This window comes from Lepus europaeus, chromosome 8 (genome assembly GCF_033115175.1).
Source record: "Lepus europaeus isolate LE1 chromosome 8, mLepTim1.pri, whole genome shotgun sequence".
Taxonomy (NCBI): domain Eukaryota; kingdom Metazoa; phylum Chordata; class Mammalia; order Lagomorpha; family Leporidae; genus Lepus; species Lepus europaeus.
In genome coordinates, this window is record NC_084834.1 from 118,124,944 (window position 1) to 118,130,943 (window position 6,000).

At 39.4% G+C, this 6,000-nt stretch overlaps 1 pseudogene; it reads right to left on the reverse strand.

The window, feature by feature from the left end:
• Positions 1-3,163, reverse strand: part of LOC133765364 (sorting nexin-17-like) — a 71,553-nt pseudogene extending 68,390 nt beyond the window's left edge.
• Positions 3,164-6,000: the final 2,837 nt, after the last annotated feature.

The following is a 6,000-nucleotide window of genomic DNA, read 5'->3' on the forward strand; positions in this document are numbered from 1 at the left end:
ATATAATATTAAAATATGTTTATCTGAGCATTTCTTCCTCCATCTAATCTACTCTCTATTGTATTGCATGATATTGCTTTATAAAATATTCCTGCCTTGTCCAACTTTTCTCCATTCAAGAATCATAAATAACTTTCCATTTTCCCCTCCCCCCAAAAAATCTTTCACCTTAGTGATCAAGTTCTCATTTATTCACCGAAGCTTTCTGGTTTACAAAGTGGCCATTACAGACATAGTTGTACCAGTAATGCTCCCTTTGCAATTCTCCCTTCTTCCTCCATCCTGCAAGTTATTCTTGCATTTCCAATAAGATCTCATTTCATGACTCTTCTTACTTTGTCTTTAATCCACAAACGCATGATATGTTTCTAGAGTACTGAAAAGAAGCAATTGCTTATTTTGATTCTTTAACATGTCTACTATTAGCTCTGAGTCCTGTTTATTTAAATTACTTTTATTTAAGGTATGGATTCTTGGAGCAGCCTTGGGCCATAACAGGTAAAGCCATGGCCTGCAACATTCACATCCCATATGGGTGCTGGTTCCTGTCCTGGCTGTTCCACTTCTGATCCAGCTCCCTGCTTGTGGCCTGAACCCCTGACACCTACATGGGAGACCCTGATGAAGTTCCTGGTTCCTGAACTTTAGCCTGGCCGTGCTGGCTGTTACGGCCACTTAGGGAATGAACAAGAGAAAGGAAAATTTTTCTCTCTTCTCTCTCTCTCTCTCTCTCTCTCTCTCTCTCTCTCTCTCTCCATCTCTCCCTCTCTTCCTCTCTCCCTCTCTCCCTCTCTTCCTCTCTCCCTCTCTCTCCCTCTCTCCCTCTCTCCCTATCTTCCTCTCTCTCCACATCTTTGTAATTTTTTTCAGTTAAATAATTTTTTTCCAAAAAATATAGATCCTCAACTAAATAACCAATGTTTTTCACAATTCTAACAAATATTAATATAAAGGATGATGCTTTCATTGAGAAACCTCAAAATCTGTGTCTGTGGCCTCACAAAAGAAGACCCTCAGTAAAGCAGCCTCACTTTTCTCCGGCCTGGAACTCTTGAACTGACTGCATGATCAGCACAACTCCTCAAGGTCCGTTTCTGTTCAATGAAGGTTATGTAGGTGAAAATATAGATGGATAGTTCTCCAAGCATCAGATGTATTTCCATGACAGGCTACATCAAGGTCAAAAACATTGATAGAAAATATAACAGTTGATCTTTATAGCTGTGTGTGCGTTTTATGTACCTCTAAAAGAGTTTACAAATGTACTTCAAAGAGTTTGTGGAAAAATTGAGTTAAAAATGTTAATGCCAGAGGAAAGTATTTGAAAACCATCATAGTGTTTTCATAATTAACACTTTCTTGATTTTTTGAAAATTCCTTACATGCATAAATTTCATAAATTTAGAATCAAAATAAATTTATCTTTAATTTTGGTTTCTAAAAACTTTTTGAAATATTGTATGTTCTTCTTTTCAAGATTTATTTATTTATTTGAAGGTAGAGTTACAGAGAGGCAGAGGGAGGGAGAGAGAGAGAGAGAGAGAGAGAGAGAGAGAGAAAGGACTTCCATCTGCTGGTTCACTTCCCAGGTGGCTGCAATGACCAGAGCTGAGCAGATCCAAAACCAGAAACCAGGCGCTTCTTCCAGGTCTCCTACGCATTTACAGGGGCCCAACCACTTCTACTGCTTTCCCAGGCCATAGCAAAGAGCTGAATTGGAAGTGGAGCAGTCAGGACTTGAACCAGCGCCCATATGAGATGCTGGCACTGCAGGCAACAGCTTCACCCACTATGCCACAGCTCTGGCCCCAAAATACTATATATTCTTATTTAGAGTATAAGGGCCCCAATAGAAATATACATCTAGATAGACATAAATAGGTAGTTACAAATAACATTATGTTCATTTTTAAAGTTCATTTATTTATTGTATCTACTTGAAAGGCAAAGTGATAGAAAGACATAAAAGAGAAAGATATTTTCTATCCACTGGTTCACTCCCCAAATACCTTCAACAGTCAGGGTTTTTTTTTAAATTTTTTTTTTAATTTTTATTTAGTAAATATAAATTTCCAAAGTACAGTTTATGGATTACAATGGCTTCCCCCCCATAATTTCCCTCCCATTTGTGCCCCTCCCCTCTCCCGCTCCCTCTCCCCTTCCATTCACATCAATATTCATTTTCAATTATCTTTATGTACAGAAGATCGATTTAGTATATATTAAGTAAAGATTGCATCAGTTTGCACCCACACAGAAACACAAAGTGTAAAATACTGTTTCAGTACTAGTTATAGCATCACTTCACATTGGACAACACATTATGACAGAACCCACATGAGAAGTAAGTACACAGTGACTCCTGTTGTTGACTTAACAATTTGACACTCTTGTTTATGGCGTCAGTAATCTCCCTAGGCTCTAGTCATGAGTTGCCAGGGCTATGGAAGCCTTTTGAGTTCGCTGACTTTGATCTTATTCCGACAGGGTCATAGTCAAAGTGGAAGTTCCCTCCTCCCTTCAGAGAAAGGTACCTCCTTCTGTGATGGCCCTGTTCTTTCCAACAGTCAGGGTTTTGCTAGTCAAAGCCAAGAGCCTGGATCTTCATTCACATCTTCATTCATATCACTTCATTCACATCTTCCAGTAGAATGATAGGGGCCTGAGCAGTTGAGCCATCACCAGCTGTTTCCTAGAGTGTGCATTAGCAAGGCGCTGGGTAAGAGCAGAGCCAACAGGACTCAACCTGGCCCTCTAATATGCCCCAAGTGGTGGGCTAATCCATTGTGCCACAATCCCCACCGTCAACAAATTAGACGTAAAATGGGCTAGGAGACAGAATGCATCAGTGTTGTCCTGGAAAATATAGACATGTTAAGTAGAATAAAATCTCATACATCCAAAGAATTAAGGGAAATGCATGTATTCAGTAACAAAATGAACAAACTGTTTTTGTTCCATTTTGAAGTACAAACAAGTTTCTAAATGTGCCTTGGGGATTAGGAGAGACACATAAAATAGTTACAACAAAATCACAGACTTCTGCAGCCCAGGCACTGCTAAACGGCACACACTGATTCTCATCATGACCCCTGTTCAGAGAAGCCTTCCTGGACATCACATCTAAAGTATCTTCTCCTGTCACCTTGCTGCAACCCGTCATCATCATTTCTCATCAATTTTGCCATTGAATGATCTTAATTTTGTGTATTAAGTTATTCATCTGTCTTGTATTATTTCTCACCCACAGTTTGTATGAATTTCCTGATAGTAAGGACTTGTTTTTTCTCCTTGTTCTACCCATGCCTGGCTGATAGCACACTCTCAACACATATATTTTTATCAAATGAATGAGCATCTAGGGCCTCTGAGGATGCCTGGGTTTTTTTTTTTCTATTTCAAGATGCATCCACAATCCTATATTGCAAACTCAACTCATATTCTCAAGGGTTCAATAGTTTTGCATCTTAGCTAATACCCTAAATTATTTTAAATAATCACACAATTATTTTTCATATACACTGGCTTTCCAGCAGGAGACTAAGAATGATGTCACATAGGGGAACTACTCATTGTATGTCTCCATATATATATATATATATATATATATATATATATATATATACTATATACTACAAAACCTATGGTATCTTTGGTTTCCTGCCAGGTAGTTTTCTAAACCTATAGGGATGGCTTTCAAGAGTTTCTTGACCAGGTACTTCTTGACTACCGTCTGAGATGTTTCCTTAGCGTATCTCCTTCTAACTGTAGCACTCTGTGATATTAATGTTTCTTGTTATTTAAAATGATGAAAGTAGGACTTCCACCAATGGTGCCACTAGCCCTGCTAGAAACAAAGGTAAAGATCCTATCAAAGCACACATCACTGCTGCCTCTGGTGGTACAAAATCACTGACCTCCAAGGTTTCTGCCAGAGGATGGTGCCCAATAATTGTCACAGTAGAAATGCTCAACAATGAGGTCACAATTGTTTGTCGTGTGTTGTCATGAAATCCTTGGTTTCCTTCTGAACATTGTAGAAGCTGGCAACTGCATCTCTGAAGTGTATGTGCTCAGTTTCCCAAGTAGATAGCACCAGAAAGACCAAAGTCAGTTCTGATTTGAAACCCATACTTTATTCCTCACAGACTTGCCTGTGGACCAAGGTATATGTTCCTGGCAGCTTGGTTGATGGGAGAGTTCTGACCCTTTTTCTATCATTCTGACCCGCCCTCCTTGAAACAAAACTCCATTACTTCGATATCCTTAGAACAAGTTCTTTTCCATGAGGCACCTTGTCCCTTCACGTCAATCGTAGGGCAAACATAACTTAGTCTCAAGCAAGGATGTCCGCTGCCAAAGTGCAGTGACTGAGCAAAGCATCAAATCATCAATGAACTTTAAAGACTTTGTGTGAGGCTCAGTACAAAGGGTAAGCTTGAAAGCACAGAGGCTCCTTCTCAGGAGGAACAAGATTCAAAGATGCTTTGATGAAAACCAGGTGATCTTTCTTTCTTTTCATCCTTGGAGTGAGATAGCATAGCAAGCACTTCTTCTGCAACCAGGAGGCAGTCATGCAGCAACAGCAAGCTGAGGCTCCAGCACTGTCATATTTGCAATATTTAGGGGAGCAGAGTGGCAAGTATTTTCTTTGTTTAAGGAATTTTCATGATGGGGCTAGTTTGTCAGGATGCAGGTTCTCAAAACCTGGCACTTTCAGTGGTGTGATTTGTGTTACTCGTGCTCCTAAAAAGAATAAACGCAACAGAGAATTGGAAAAGCTCAGGATTTGGTCTCATGGCACATTGAAGCTGCAGGTTGAGAATACCTCTTGCTTTGGAACATCTGATAACCACCAACAGTTGGATTAAGAAATTCTGAATGGGAACCAGTATTGTGGCATAGTGAGTAAAGCTTCAGTCTGCAACATTGGCATCTCATATAGGCTCCAATTTGTGTCCCAGGTGCTCTGCTTCTAATCCAGCTCCCTGCAAATGGCTTGGGCAAAGCACCAGAAGAAGATGCAAGTACTTGTGTCCCTGCCATCCATGAGGGGGACCTGGATGAAACTCCTGGCTCCTGACTTCATTGTGGCCCAGTCCTAGCCATTGAGACCATCTGGGGAGTAAACCAGCAGTTGGAAGATCCTCTCTCTCTCTCTCTCTCTCTCTCTCTCTCTCTCTCTCTCTCTCTCTCTCTCTCTTCTTGCCTCCCTCTCTCTCTAACTCTGACTTTCAAATAAATATATAAATCGTTAAAAAAAAGAACTTCAAAGGAAAATTTGAGTGCTTTGTTGATGGCAAAGGATATCGAGAAAATTTGTCTCACTCTTCCTTTGTTTTAGTGTAAGAGATGTGTGCACAAATTACAAATTTAGAATCATAAGGAGAAAACTGGACAGTCACAAAAATATATTATAGATAAACATCAAGTGTGTCATTCCTATATATGTAAAGTTACAATTTATATATTCAGTTTATCTCTTGTAAGATATTCTGTTAGCCAAGTGAAGTCGCTTTCTCATTCTTTTTTTCCCAAAGAAAACTAAAGCACAGAACTGGAAGTTGCATTTGTATTCAGTGTTCTTTTGTATGCAACATTTGAAGCAATCCTTCCACGATTGTTAGGATAGGGAAATGAGGAACAAAAAGAACACAAGAATTATGTCACAGGAATTGCATGACACTAAAAGCCTATAGAAACACACTTACCATTTTGTGGGGTCCCTCATTTTCTCACAGTCAGAGTGGAAAATCGACTATTAAAAGGATGCTCTGTAAAAAAGCACTCAATGTATCTGGGGTGCTCTATTTTCTAGTTTATTTGGAAGTACTTTTAGAGTTATTTCCTAAGCCTTAATGGGGTATAAAAGTGTAAGCCTGTCAGGGAAGGGCAGTGCAACACCATATAATTGGTAGATGGATCAGCATTGTCAATGACTTTATTTGAACTTTATTGATTCACCTTGTATAAGGTGATATTCTGGTCCACATAATGTAT